Genomic DNA, 15,329 nt, shown 5'->3' with positions numbered 1-15,329 from the left:
ATAAGAGCGTCTACTAAATGACTAAAATGTAAAAAATCACCATGTAGAATTATGTGTACAGATGTAGGATCTTAATTTGATCACCCCCCACTGCAGAATAACTTTCCCTCAACGCAGTAAATGTAAAACTTGTAGTGTATTTGAGGTTTTAAAAGGCTTCTGAAGTTTGTAATTTCCACTTAGAAATGGCAGACTTGAGTTTCCCTTACTAAAAATGTATCAACCGTTCCAAAAATGTCCATTAATTATAAATCACATTTACTGTTGCTGCAGAAATATTTTCCTGCTGTAGCAAACTGGCTCAAATTACGATCCTACATATGTACATGCAAATGTACTTGGCGAATAAAGGTGATTCTGATTCTGCAAGGTTGAGTCTCTAGATTCCCTTGCTGCTCTGGGGAAATAATGAAATGGAAATCATGGGTGATTTAAACTGGGACTGGTTTTCTCCGAACTCTGAGACCATGTCATTTATTATATTTCACCCAGCTAGAATGCTGAACCCAGAAGATATTATCCTAATATCCTTCCACTCATATTGTTGTGTCTCTTTGTTCAACGGACGTTGGGTAGCCTGTGATATTAATATTGTAGCAAACAGCGGGGCAGGGCAGTGAACCCAGGTCGCTGGCCAAAACTAGGTTAACCCTATTGCTGCGATGGGAATTGTAACCTGTCTCACACTGCCCCCTATAAAAGCAAGTCTCGTGCTTCGACTACTCAGACCCCTCACACATCCGGGCCGTGCAATCTGATGGCCTCACAGACACCATACTACTTCTGACACCAATGTAGCAAACAGCGGGACAGGGAAGTGAACCCAGGTTGCACTTGTAAAAAGGCAAACAGCCATTGGCGCCAATTGGGTTACTTGGTTGGAATTGCATCATAGTACATGGGAATAATGATGCATTTTATTTAGTAAAGTGGTTTCTTGCATCAAACACAACAACATTTTTAGTCACCTCCTCCTTGTGTGAAGGACAAGTAGATAAACAGGTTAATGTCAAGCTCTGCATGTTTTTTGGAATGTCTCATGGAATGTAGGCTTACATTGAACACCACACATTGGCTGCTACTGTAGGCTGAATGATAGAACAGCCAGTTCCATGTTAAATGTTATTGGAGGCCTTTTTTACATTATGATCAAATAGCCTACTTGGTCTCTGTCTAAACTGTAACTTAAAGTGGGTACAGCCTCAGTGTTCACAGTAAACTCACGCCGGAAGTTGCACAGATCGCTACACTATAGTAGAACTATGATACAATTACATTTATCATACGAAATGGGAAATGTAGAACTATGACGAATGAATATTGATGTATTGAATTCACAGGAGGTTGGTGGCACCTTAATTGGGGAGGACGGGCTTGTGGTAATGGCTGGAGCGGAATAGGTGGAATAGTATCATTAATATGAGCCGTCCTCCCCTCAGCAACCTCCACTGATTGAATTTAGCCTTGCCCACATCCAGTTAGCGCCATTTTGTATGATTAAACTGTCAAGTCATTATATATTTTCCGTTCTACTGAGAGAGCACCTTCCTGATGACTAGTACTCTGTACATTCCTATGGATGAGGCCTGAGCTGGAATGTGAAGCTAACTGAAGCTAGCTAGCTTTAGAAAACCAGTATATCTAGCTAGCATCATAGTCCACCCCTCAGGCTAAGTTCAGGTTACAGCATGAGGCAGACATCAACAGCCGAGTTGTAGGCTACTACCTGGGTCGTATTCATTAGTTTACACAGCAGCCAACAGTTTTGCAACAATGCATAAACAGTTTACTCCAAACGCTGTACAACGTGACCTAAACGGTTTCTGTTGCCAAACGTTTTTCTACGGTGGGCACAAATGAACACACACAACCTGTTTTGAGGAAGTGTAAATTGTTGTTAGTCTTTCCACAGTATTTATTTGTCTCTCTTTCACACAACATACCTTCCTGAGTGAAAAGCGTTAACAGTAGATTAGAAAGAGAAAATGTTAGTTGCTTGTTGTGTTTTAAGCCTGTTTTGAGAAGACAAGTCTATAGACCTATGATACAGTACACTCTTAGAAAAAAGAGTTCCAAAAGGGTCCTCTGGCTGTCCCCATAGGAGAACGCTTTTGGGTTCCAGGTAGAACCCTTCTGGCTTCCATGTAGAACCCTCTGTGGAAAGGATTCTTCATGGAACCCAAAATGGTTCTACCTAGGACCAAAAAGGGTTCTACAAAGGGTTCTCCTATGGGGACAGCCAAAGAACCCTTTTAGATTCTAGATACTGTAGGAGTGATCACCCTGGGGCACATAGATGGAAACAGAACGAATTCACCCCACGCATCAAATTTATATCCAAAACATTTTAAGGAGAGTAGGCCTATTATAACACTGTCCACAAAACATATCATCAACTATATTAATACACATAACAATATCATCAACTATATAAATACACATAACAATATCATCAACTATATGAATACACATAACAATATCATCAACTATATGAATACACATAACAATATCATCAACTATATGAATACACATAACAATATCATCAACTATATGAATACACATAACAATATCATCAACTATATTAATACACATAACAATATCATCAACTATATGAATACACATAACAATATCATCAACTACAGTAATCCCTCGTTTATCGCGGGGGTTACGTTCCGAAAATGACCCGCGATAAGTGAAATCCGCGAAATAGAAAACTTTTTTTTTTTTACAATTAGCAACTATTACATGTATACAAATACAGTGACTCACGTGTAGGCCGTTTCGTCGACATTATGGGTTTAGAAGATGTTCGAAATTACAAGATAATTTGGCCAACTTAATGTAAATTTGCCAAGCTGTTTTATGTACGTACACATAACTGCACGAGACGACAAAATGATAGCACAATTCGTAGCATGTTTTGATACAAGAAGCGGGAGTGAGTTTTTAGCGAATCAGAATGCAGAGCACAATGCACCAAAAAAAAAAAAAAAATGCATTATGAAAATCCGCGAAATAGCGAATCCGCGATAAGTGAACCGCGAAGTGGCGAGGGATCACTGTATATGAATACACATAACAATATCATCAACTATATAAATACACATAACAATATCATCAACTATATTAATATCATAACAATCGTCGTCTTACCTTTTATATGTCTCTCAATAGAAGTAGAGTCTGGAATGATCATTCGGTGGTGGAAAGTTCCTTTAGTTTGTTCTGCTCATTTCCATATCAGGTTCTACCTGTTCTCTCTCCCACTCCCTGTCTCTTTATAGCTCTTACAATGTGCCTTGGCATACATTCTACAAGGGTCTGGAACTCCAAATGTAGTTCTGATTTAGTGTTCCAAAAGAAAACAATTTGATTAAACTGGTTAATATGGTTAAAATACATTAAGACTGAGTAATGCTGTGATTGTTTTTATTATTTTGTTATGTATTGAAATGTTTGACTTTATTTTCCCTATGTCCTTTCAATATAGGAACAATTTGTGAAATGACAGCCTTCTGTAAATATGGACAAAAGTATACGGATTAATTTGATGGTATGTGTCTTGCAACATTATGTAAAATGACAGGTTGAGAAACACTGCATCTTCCTAGGTGCATATGTGAGAAGGAATGCAAACTGTCTCCCTATGTGTGCCATCCCTAAACATCAAGTGTTTGTGGTTCATTAAAATGTTTATTGTCAAGAAGAAAAAAAAAGAAAAAAAAAAAGTGTCTTGAACTCCATTGAAGGGATGTGACATCATTCTTCAGCTCCTCTCTCCCCAGGGGTAACAGCTCCTCTCTCCCCAGGGGTAACAGCTCCTCTCTCCCCAGGGGTATCAGCTCCTCTCTCCCCAGGGGTAGCAGCTCCTCTCTCCCCAGGGGTAGCAGCTCCTCTCTCCCCAGGGGTATCAGCTCCTCTCTCCCCAGGGGTATCAGCTCCTCTCTCCCCAGGGGTAGCAGCTCCTCTCTCCCCAGGGGTAACAGCTCCTCTCTCCCCAGGGGTAGCAGCACCTCTCTCCCCAGGGGTACCAGCTCCTCTCTCCCCAGGGGTAGCAGCTCCTCTCTCTCCAGGGGTAGCAGCTCCTCTCTCCCCGGGGTAGCAGCTCCTCTCTCCCCTAGGATGTGAAGACATCGGTGGCTTAGCCCACAGCCAGTAGGAGGGTCCGGGAAGGAATTTCAACAGCTAAATCCATGAATACATCACCAGTGTATTGCCAAAAACCACTCAAGAACTTCAAATATAGACTCTGACCTGTCCAATGAGCCAAACTGATTAAATAATCCCACAGTACCTAAACTCTCTCTCTCTCTCTCTCTCTCTCTCTCTCTCTCTCTCTCTCTCTCTCTCTCTCTCTCTCTCTCTCTCTCTCTCTCTCTCTCTCTCTCTCTCTCTCACACACACACACACACACTGCAGTAATTAGAATCCCTATATCAGCTTTTAGTGATAGTCTACTGTGTGTTCTCCCCTCCTCTGTCTCTCTCCATCACTTTCTCTGTGTCGTCTATTGATTTCTCTCATCTTGTCTGGCGTCTCTCTCCATTATATCCTATTCTTCTGTTGCTGTCTCTGTGTCTTGTCTAGTGTCTCCATCATATCCTATTCTTCTGTTGCTGTCTCTGTGTCTTGTCTGGTGTCTCTCTCCATCATATCCTATTCTTCTGTTGCTGTCTCTGTGTCTTGTCTGGTGTCTCTCTCCATCATATCATATTCTTCTGTTGCTGTCTCTGTGTCTTGTCTGGTGTCTCTCTCCATCATATCCTATTCTTCTGTTGTTGTCTCTGTGTCTTGTCTGGTGTCTCTCTTTAGTTTTGCAATCCAAATTTGGAGCTATTGGAATTGTAACATGTTGTCCCATGTACATGGTGTAATTTACTGATGGTCCCTAACTAGCCCCATAGGGATATCCAAAGTCAACCCAAATTTACCACAGGCATTACGATTGGGTCGGGTGCAGTTGCATTCTGAATTGATTATTACTTGGTGTGGGCATGTGGGCAACCTTCATTTACGTTGTGATGCAGTCACAACCACAAGTCTCACTAAACTCAGTTTTGGACAAGACTGACTTCATGACCAAAATTATCTGCGGAATTGTGCCATGTTTATTCTGGTGATAACTGGATCACTGGCTGTCTCATGGAGTGTGTGAGGGTGAGTGTGATGGTCGGGATGGCCTGAACTCAGAGCCTGATAGAATACCAAGGAAAACCGTAGTAACTGCAGTAGAACATGGTGGAACAAAGCCAGATGGCAGTAACCTCACTTACTGCTGTTTCCTTGGTTTTTACTGGGATTTTGTAGTTACAGCAAATTTGACCCTCCATTTTCTCTGAAACTGAAGATAATTGAACCAGGACACTTTGTCACAAGATATAACAGATACTACGAAGCCTGATTTAGGTCTGAACTCATCTTTGACCAAATGTGTAGCAGCTGTTTGCAATTGTACGGCAGAATAGCTGTGCACATAATCCTAATACCTCTTCATGGACTACATTTGAACACTTAAACATTGTCTTCTTTTAGGGCGGGACCTGTATGGTATGGTCACATTGCCTAGTGGTTAGAACGTTGGGCCAGTAACTGAAAGGTTGCTGGTTCAAATACCCGAGCCGTCAATGTGTAAATCTGTTGATGTGCCCTTAAGCAAGGCACTTAACACTAACTTGCTTCATGGGTGCAGTACTACTATGGCTGACCCTGTAAAACAACACATTTCACTGCACCTATCCGGTGTATCTGACAATAAAAAGATATATATTTTTTTGCAATTACAACAGTTAATTTAACAAAGCTGGTTATAACTCTTGTTGACGTTGATCCAAGGACACCTTGACTTGCATTACCCTCTTACTGCAGAAAAATATTCTCATGAAATCATGTGACTTATAGTTAGAGAGAACGATTCCTGTAAACGCACGCTGCTACAAGCAGGAAACAAGGTATGGACAAACCAGAAATGTGACATTTCTGTTTGATAGAAACCCTGAATGATGAATGTGTGATCTACAGTGGGGAGAACAAGTATTTGATACACTGCCGATTTTGCAGGTTTTCCTACTTACAAAGCATGTAGAGGTCTGTAATTTTTATCATAGGTACACTTCAACTGTGAGAGACGGAATCTAAAAAATAAAAAATCCAGAAAATCACATTGTATGATTTTTAAGTAATTAATTTGCAGAGATCATACGTTTCCTGTAGGTCTTGACCAGGTTTGCACACACTGCTGCAGGGATTTTGGCCCACTCCTCCATACAGACCTTCTCCAGATCCTTCAGGTTTCAGGGCTGTCGCTGGGCAATACGGACTTTCAGCTCCCTCCAAAGATTTTCTATTGGGTTCAGGTCTGGAGACTGGCTAGGCCACTCCGGGACCTTGAAATGCTTCTTACGGAGCCACTCCTTAGTTGCCCTGGCTGTGTGTTTCAGGTCGTTGTCATGCTGGAAGACCCAGCCACGACCCATCTTCAATGCTTTTACTGAGGGAAGGAGGTTGTTGGCCAAGATCTCGCGATACATGGCCCAATCCATCCTCCCCTCAATACGGTGCAGTCGTCCTGTCCCCTTTGCAGAAAAGCATTCCCAAATAATGATGTTTCCACCTCCATTCTTCACGGTTGGGATGGTGTTCTTGGGGTTGTACTCATCCTTCTTCTTCCTCCAAACGCGGCGAGTGGAGTTTAGACCAAAAAGCTCTATTTTTGTCTCATCAGACCACATGACCTTCTCCCATTCCTCCTCTGGATCATCCAGATGGTCATTGGCAAACTTCAGACGGGCCTGGACATGCGCTGGCTTGAGCAGGGGGACCTTGCGTGCGCTGCAGGATTTTATTCCATGATGGCGTAGTGTGTTACTAATGGTTTTCTTTGAGACTGTGGTCCCAGCTCTCTTCAGGTCATTGACCAGGTCCTGCCGTGTAGTTCTGGGCTGATCCCTCATCTTCCTCATGATCATTGATGCCCCACGAGGTGAGATTTTGCATGGAGCCCCAGACCGAGGGTGATTGACCGTCATCTTGAACTTCTTCCATTTTCCAATAATTGCGCCAACAGTTGTTGCCTTCTCACCAAGCTGCTTGCCTATAGTCCTGTAGCCCATCCCAGCCTTGTGCAGGTCTACAATTGTATCCCTGATGTCCTTACACAGCTCTCTGGTCTTGGCCATTGTGGAGAGGTTGGAGTCTGTTTGATTGAGTGTGTGGACAGGTGTCTTTTATACAGGTAACGGGTTCAAACAGGTGCAGTTAATACAGGTAATGAGTGGAGAACAGGAGGGCTTCTTAAAGAAAAACTAACAGGTCTGTGAGAGCCGGAATTCTTACTGGTTGGTAGGTGATCAAATACTTATGTCATGCAAGAAAATGCAAATTAATTACTTAAAAATCATACAATGTGATTTTCTGGAGTTTTTGTTTTAGATTCCATCTCTCACAGTTGAAGTGTACCTATGATAAAAAATTACAGACCTCTACATGCTTTGTAAGTAGGAAAACCTGCAAAATCGGCAGTGTATCAAATACTTGTTCTCCCCACTGTATCTTGTCATCTTTTTGGCCAACCACATTGGAACATTCTAATCTTTAAGGACATGAAGTATGGAGTCATTGTTTTCAGGAAGGTGTCTCCATGGTGATAGGAGGGACAGGAGGCAGACTAAGGGCAAGGGAAGCCACCTGAACTACTGCCCTACAAAGGCAAAGAGCAGTCTACGCAAACAGTGAATCTGAGACAAATGGCTTTAAAAAAAAAATTTGTCTGTGCATTTCAACCATAACCACTGATCTGACCTATGACCCCTAAAATGCTGATACTGAACTCTGCCTTTGTTTGACCATAAACAACTATATGGGTAATGCAAAAGCAAAGTGCAGCATCTAGAAACACTCACTGTGCAGTAATTAGAATCTATAGAGCAGCTTTAAGTGATACAGTCTACTGTGTGATCTCCCCTCCTCTGCCTCTCTCCATTACTTTCTCTGTCTTCTGTTGCTGTCTCTCTTGTCTCCCCTCTTCTGTTGCTGTCTCTCTTGTCTCCCCTCTTCTGTTGCTGTCTCTCTTGTCTGCCCTCTTCTGTTGCTGTCTCTCTTGTCTTCCCCCTTCTGTTGCTGTCTCTCTTGTCTCCCCCCTTCTGTTGCTGTCTCTCTTGTCTCCCCTCTTCTGTTGCTGTCTCTCTTGTCTCCCCTCTTCTGTTGCTGTCTCTCTTGTCTCCCCTCTTCTGTTGCTGTCTCTTGTCTCCCCTCTTCTGTTGCTGTCTCTCTTGTCTGCCCTCTTCTGTTGCTGTCTCTCTTGTCTCCCCTCTTCTGTTGCTGTCTCTCTTGTCTCCCCCCTTCTGTTGCTGTCTCTCTTGTCTGTCCTCTTCTGTTGCTGTCTCTCTTGTCTCCCCTCTTCTGTTGCTGTCTCTCTTGTCTGCCCTCTTCTGTTGCTGTCTCTCTTGTCTCCCCTCTTCTGTTGCTGTCTCTCTTGTCTCCCCCCTTCTGTTGCTGTCTCTCTTGTCTGCCCCCTTCTGTTGCTGTCTCTCTTGTCTCCCCTCTTCTGTTGCTGTCTCTCTTGTCTCCCCCCTTCTGTTGCTGTCTCTCTTGTCTCCCCCCTTCTGTTGCTGTCTCTCTTGTCTGTCCTCTTCTGTTGCTGTCTCTCTTGTCTCCCCTCTTCTGTTGCTGTCTCTCTTGTCTCCCCCCTTCTGTTGCTGTCTCTCTTGTCTCCCCCCTTCTGTTGCTGTCTCTCTTGTCTCCCCTCTTCTGTTGCTGTCTCTCTTGTTGACCCTCTTCTGTTGCTGTCTCTCTTGTCTCCCCTCTTCTGTTGCTGTCTCTCTTGTCTGCCCTCTTCTGTTGCTGTCTCTCTTGTCTCCCCTCTTCTGTTGCTGTCTCTCTTGTCTGCCCTCTTCTGTTGCTGTCTCTATTGTCTCCCCCCTTCTGTTGCTGTCTCTCTTGTCTGCCCTCTTCTGTTGCTGTCTCTCTTGTCTGCCCTCTTCTGTTGCTGTCTCTCTTGTCTCCCCTCTTCTGTTGCTGTCTCTCTTGTCTCCAGTCACAACCACAAGTCTCACTAAACTCAGTTTTGGACAAGACTGAATATATGACCAGAATTATCCAATATTTTTCCACGGAATTGTGCCATGTTTATTCTGGTGATAACTGGATCACTGGCTGTCTCATGGAGTGTGTGAGGGTGAGTGTCATGGTCGGGATGGCCTGAACTCAGAGCCTGATAGAATACCAAGGAAAACCGTAGTAACTGCAGTAGAACATGGTGGAACAAAGCCAGATGGCAGTAACCTCACTTACTGCTGTTTCCTTGGTTTTTACTGGGATTTTGTAGTTGCATCAAATTTGACCCTCCATTTTCTCTGAAACGGAAGATAATTGAACCAGGACACTTTGTCACAAGATATAACAGATACTATGAAGCCTGATTTAGGTCTGAACTCATCTTTGACCAAATGTGTAGCAGCAGTTTGCAATTGTACGGCAGAATAGCTGTGCACATAATCCTAATACCTCTTCATGGACTACATTTGAACACTTAAACATTGTCTTCTTTTAGGGCGGGACATGGTATGGTATGGTCACATTGCCAGTGGTTAGAACGTTGGGCCAGTAACTGAAAGGTCGCTGGTTCGAATACCCGAGCCGTCAATGTGTAAATCTTTTGATGTGCCCTTAAGCAAGGCACTTAACACTAACTTGCTTCATGGGTGCAGTACTACTATGGCTGACCCTGTAACACAACACATTTCACTGCACCTATCCGGTGTATCTGACAATAAAAACATATATATTTTTTTGCAATTACAACAGTTAATTTAACAAAGCTGGTTATAACTCTTGTTGACGTTGATCCAAGGACACCTTGACTTGCATTACCCTCTTACTGCAGAAAAATATTCTCATGAAATCATGTGACTTATAGTTAGAGAAAAGGATTCCTGTAAACGCACACTGCTACAAGCAGGAAACAAGGTATGGACAAACCAGAAATGTGACATTTCTGTTTGATAGAAACCCTGAATGATGAATGTGTGATCTATCTTGACATCTTTTTGGCCAACCACATTGGAACATTCTAATCTTTAAGGACATGAAGTATGGAGTCATTGTTTTCAGGAAGGTGTCTCCATGGTGATAGGAGGGACAGGAGGCAGACTAAAGGGCAAGGGAAGCCGCCTGAACTACTGCCCTACAAAGGCAAAGAGCAGTCTACGCAAATGTCCGTGCATATCAACCATAACCACTGATCTGACCTATGACCCCTAAAATGCTGATACTGAACTCTGCCTTTGTATGACCTTAAACAAGTATACGGGTAATGCAACGGCAAAGTGCAGCATCAAGAAATCTAAATATGTTGATCTAACTTTCTTGTTGTTTATCTGTTTGATGGAAACTGTTTGATAGTTGTTACTACCTTCCAACTGTATTTAATGGTGTTATGTAGTCGTGTTTTCATGTTTTCAATGTTGTAATATAGTAGGCCTAAGGTTATTTCATCATGGAGAATGTTTATACTTAAGAAATATTTGACATTGTAAGACTATCATTATAATGCTGTTTTACCATTATTTACTCTCTCTCTCTATCACACACACACTCTCACAGACACACACACACACACACATACCCCCCCCCCCCCCCACACACACACACACTCACTGTGCAGTAATTAGAATCTATAGAGCAGCTTTAAGTGATACAGTCTACTGTCTGATCTCCCCTCCTCTGCCTCTCTCCATTACTTTCTCTGTCTTCTGATGTTGTCTCTCTTGTCTCCCCTCTTCTGTTGCTGTCTCTCCTGTCTCCCCTCTTCTGTTGCTGTCTCTCTTGTCTCCCCTCTTCTGGTGCTGTCTCTTGTCTCCCCTCTTCTGTTGCTGTCTCTCTTGTCTCCCCTCTTCTGTTGCTGTCTCTCTTGTCTCCCCTCTTCTGTTGCTGTCTCTCTTGTCTCCCCTCTTCTGTTGCTGTCTCTCTTGTCTGCCCTCTTCTGCTGCTGTCTCTCTTGTCTCCCCTCTTCTGTTGCTGTCTCTCTTGTCTGCCCTCTTCTGTTGCTGTCTCTCTTGTCTCCCCTCTTCTGTTGCTGTCTCTCTTGTCTCCCCTCTTCTGTTGCTGTCTCTCTTGTCTCCCCCCTTCTGTTGCTGTCTCTCTTGTCTGCCCTCTTCTGTTGCTGTCGCTCTTGTCTGCCCTCTTCTGTAAATTGTATTTTGCTGTCTGTGTCTTGTCTGTTGTCTGTGTCTTGTCTGTTGTTGTCTGTGTCTTGACTGTTGCTGTCTGTGTCTTGTCTGTTGTCTGTGTCTTGTCTGTTGTTGTCTGTGTCTTGACTGTTGCTGTCTGTGTCTTGTCTGTTGCTGTCTGTGTCTTGTCTGTTTCAATCTGTGTCTTGTCTGTTGCTATCTGTGTCTTGTCTGTTGCTGTCTGTGTCTTGTCTGTTTCAATCTGTGTCTTGTCTGTTGCTATCTGTGTCTTGTCTGTTGCTGTCTGTGTCTTGTCTGTTTCAATCTGTGTCTTGTCTGTTGCTATCTGTGTCTTGTCTGTTGCTGTCTCAGGTTCTAGTTTGTTACTGTCTCCTGTGTCTATTTTCTTCTGTTATGGCCTGTTCTGTCTCTCTCCATCATATCCTGTTCTTCTGTTGCTGTCTCTGTGTCTTGTCTGGTGTCTCTCTCCATCATATCCTATTCTTCTGTTGCTGTCTCTGTGTCTTGTCTGGTGTCTCTCTCCATCATATCATATTCTTCTGTTGCTGTCTCTGTGTCTTGTCTGGTGTCTCTCTCCATCATATCCTATTCTTCTGTTGCTGTCTCTGTGTCTTGTCTGGTGTCTCTCTCCATCATATCCTGTTCTTCTGTTGCTGTCTCTGTGTCTTGTCTGGTGTCTCTCTCCATCATATCCTATTCTTCTGTTGCTGTCTCTGTGTCTTGTCTGGTGTCTCTCTCCATCATATCCTGTTTTTCTGTTGCTGTCTCTGTGTCTTGTCTGGTGTCTCTCTCCATCATATCCTATTCTTCTGTTGTTGTCTCTGTGTCTTGTCTGGTGTCTCTCTCCATCATATCCTATTCTTCTGTTGCTGTCTCTGTGTCTTGTCTGGTGTCTGTCTCCATCATATCATATTCTTCTGTTGCTGTCGCTGTGTCTTGTCTGATTCTCTCTTTAGTTTTGCAATCCAAATTTGGAGCTATTGGAATTGTAACATGTTGTCCCATGTACATGGTGTAATTTACTGATGGTCCCTAACTAGCCCCATAGGGATATCCAAATTCAACCCAAATTTACCCCAGGCATTACGATTGGGTCGCGTGCAGTTGCATTCTGAATTGATTATTACTTGGTGTGGGCATGTGGGCAACCTTCATTTACGTTGTGATGCAGTCACAACCACAAGTCTCACTAAATTCAGTTTTGGGCAAGACTGAATATATGACCAAAATGTTCCAATATTTTTCCATTTTGCCATGTTTATTCTGGTGATAACTGGACCACTGGCTGTCTCATGGAGTGTGTGAGGGTGAGTGTCATGGTCGGGATGGCCTGAACTCAGAGCCTGATAGAATACCAAGGAAAACCGTAGTAACTGCAGTAGAACATGGTGGAACAAAGCCAGATGGCAGTAACCTCACTTACTGCTGTTTCCTTGGTTTTTACTGGGATTTAGTAGTTACATCAAATTTGACCCTCCATTTTCTCTGAAACAGAATATAATTGAACCAGGACACTTTTTCACAGATATAACAGATACTATGAAGCCTGATTTAGGTCTGAACACATCTTTGACCAAATGTGTAGCAGCAGTTTGCAATTGTACGGCAGAATAGCTGTGCACATAATCCTAATACCTCTTCATGGACTACATTTGAATACTTAAACATTGTCTTCTTTTAGGGCGGGACCTGGTACGGTATGGTCACATTGCCTAGCGGTTATAACGTTGGGCCAGTAACTGAAAGGTCGCTGGTTCGAATACCCGAGCCGTCAATGTGAAGATCTGTGGATGTGCCCTTAAGCAAGGCACTTAACACTAACTTGCTTCATGGGTGCTGTACTACTATGGCTGACCCTGTAAAACAAAACATTTCACTGCACCTATCCGGTGTATCTGACAATAAAAACATATATATTTTTTGCAATTCCAACAGTTAATTTAACAATGCTGGTTATAACTCTTGTTGACGTTGATCCAAGGACACCTTCACTTGCATTACCCTCTTACTGCAGAAAAATATTCTCATGAAATCATGTGACTTATAATTAGAGAGAACGATTCCTGTAAACGCACACTGCTACAAGCAGGAAACAAGGTATGGACAAACCAGAAATGTGACATTTCTGTTTGATAGTAACCCTGAATGATGAATGTGTGATCTATCTTGTCATCTTTTTGGTCAACCACATTGGAACATTCTAATCTTTAAGGACATGAAGTATGGAGTCATTGTTTTCAGGAAGGTGTCTCCATGGCGATAGGAGGGACAGGAGGCAGACTAAGGGCAAGGGCAGCCACCTGAACTACTGCCCTACAAAGGCAAAGAGCAGTCTACGCAAACAGTGAATCTGAGAAAAATGGCTTTCTCCATTGCTTTCTCTGTCTTCTGTTGTTGTCTCTATTGTCTCCCCGTTCTGTTGCTGTCTCTCTTGTCTACCCTCTTCTGTTGCTGTCTCTCTTGTCTCCCCTCTTCTGTTGCTGTCTCTCTTGTCTGCCCTCTTCTGTTGCTGTCTCTCTTGTCTCCCCTCTTCTGTTGCTGTCTCTCTTGTCTCCCCTCTTCTGTTGCTGTCTCTCTTGTCTCCCCTCTTCTGTTGCTGTGTCTCTTGTCTCCCCCCTTCTGTTGCTGTCTCTTGTCTCCCCTCTTCTGTTGCTGTCTCTCTTGTCTCCCCTCTTCTGTTGCTGTCTCTTGTCTCCCCTCTTCTGTTGCTGTCTCTCTTGTCTCCCCTCTTCTGTTGCTGTCTCTTGTCTCCCCTCTTCTGTTGCTGTCTCTCTTGTCTCCCCTCTTCTGTTGCTGTCTCTCTTGTCTCCCCCCTTCTGTTGCTGTCTCTTGTCTCCCCTCTTCTGTTGCTGTCTCTCTTGTCTCCCCTCTTCTGTTGCTGTCTCTTGTCTCCCCCCTTCTGTTGCTGTCTCTCTTGTCTACCCTCTTCTTTTGCTGTCTCTCTTGTCTCCCCTCTTCTGTTGCTGTCTCTTGTCTCCCCTCTTTTGTTGCTGTCTCACTTGTCTCCCCTCTTCTGTTGCTGTCTCTTGTCTCCCCTCTTTTGTTGCTGTCTCTCTTGTCTCCCCTCTTCTGTTGCTGTCTCTCTTGTCTCCCCCCTTCTGTTGCTGTCTCTCTTGTCTCCCCTCTTCTGTTGCTGTCTCTCTTGTTGACCCTCTTCTGTTGCTGTCTCTCTTGTCTCCCCTCTTCTGTTGCTATCTCTTGTCTCCCCCCTTCTGTTACTGTCTCTCTTGTCTCCCCTCTTCTGTTGCTGTCTCTCTTGTCTCCCCTCTTCTGTTGCTGTCTCTCTTGTCTCCCCTCTTCTGTTGCTGTCTCTCTTGTCTCCCCTCTTCTGTTGCTGTCTCTCTTGTCTGCCCTCTTCTGTTGCTGTCTCTCTTGTCTCCCCTCTTCTGTTGCTGTCTCTCTTGTCTGCCGTCTTCTGTTGCTGTCTCTCTTGTCTCCCCTCTTCTGTTGCTGTCTCTCTTGTCTCCCCCCTTCTGTTGCTGTCTCTCTTGTCTCCCCTCTTCTGTTGCTGTCTCTCTTGTCTCCCCTCTTCTGTTGCTGTCTCTCTTGTCTGCCCTCTTCTGTTGCTGTCTCTCTTGTCTGCCCTCTTCTGTTGCTGTCTCTCTTGTCTCCCCTCTTCTGTGTCACTTTCTCTGTGTCTTGTCTGTTGTCTGTGTCTTGTCTGTTGTTGTCTGTGTCTTGTCTGTTGCTGTCTGTGTCTTGTCTGTTTCAATCTGTGTCTTGTCTGTTGTCTATGTCTTGTCTGTTGCTGTCTGTGTCTTGTCTGTTGTCTGTGTCTTGTCTGTTGCTATCTGTGTCTTGTCTGTTGCTATCTGTGTCTTTTCTGTTGCTGTCTCAGGTTCTAGTTTGTTACTGTCTCCTGTGTCTATTTTCTTCAGTTATGGCCTGTTCTGTCTCTGTTTCTTGTCTGGTGTCTCTCTCCATCGTATCCTATTCTTCTGTTGCTGTCTCTGTGTCTTGTCTGGTGTCTCTCTCCATCATATCATATTCTTCTGTTGCTGTCTCTGTGTCTTGTCTGGTGTCTCTCTCCATCATATCATATTCTTCTGTTGCTGTCTCTGTGTCTTGTCTGGTGTCTCTCTCCATCATATCATATTCTTCTGTTGATGTCTCTGTGTCTTGTCTGGTGTCTCTCTCTCTCTC

Source organism: Coregonus lavaretus, assembly GCF_964263955.1.
Source record: "Coregonus lavaretus genome assembly, contig: HAP1_SCAFFOLD_664, whole genome shotgun sequence".
Classification (NCBI taxonomy): Eukaryota; Metazoa; Chordata; class Actinopteri; order Salmoniformes; family Salmonidae; genus Coregonus; species Coregonus lavaretus.
Note: the sequence above shows the minus strand (reverse complement) of the source record.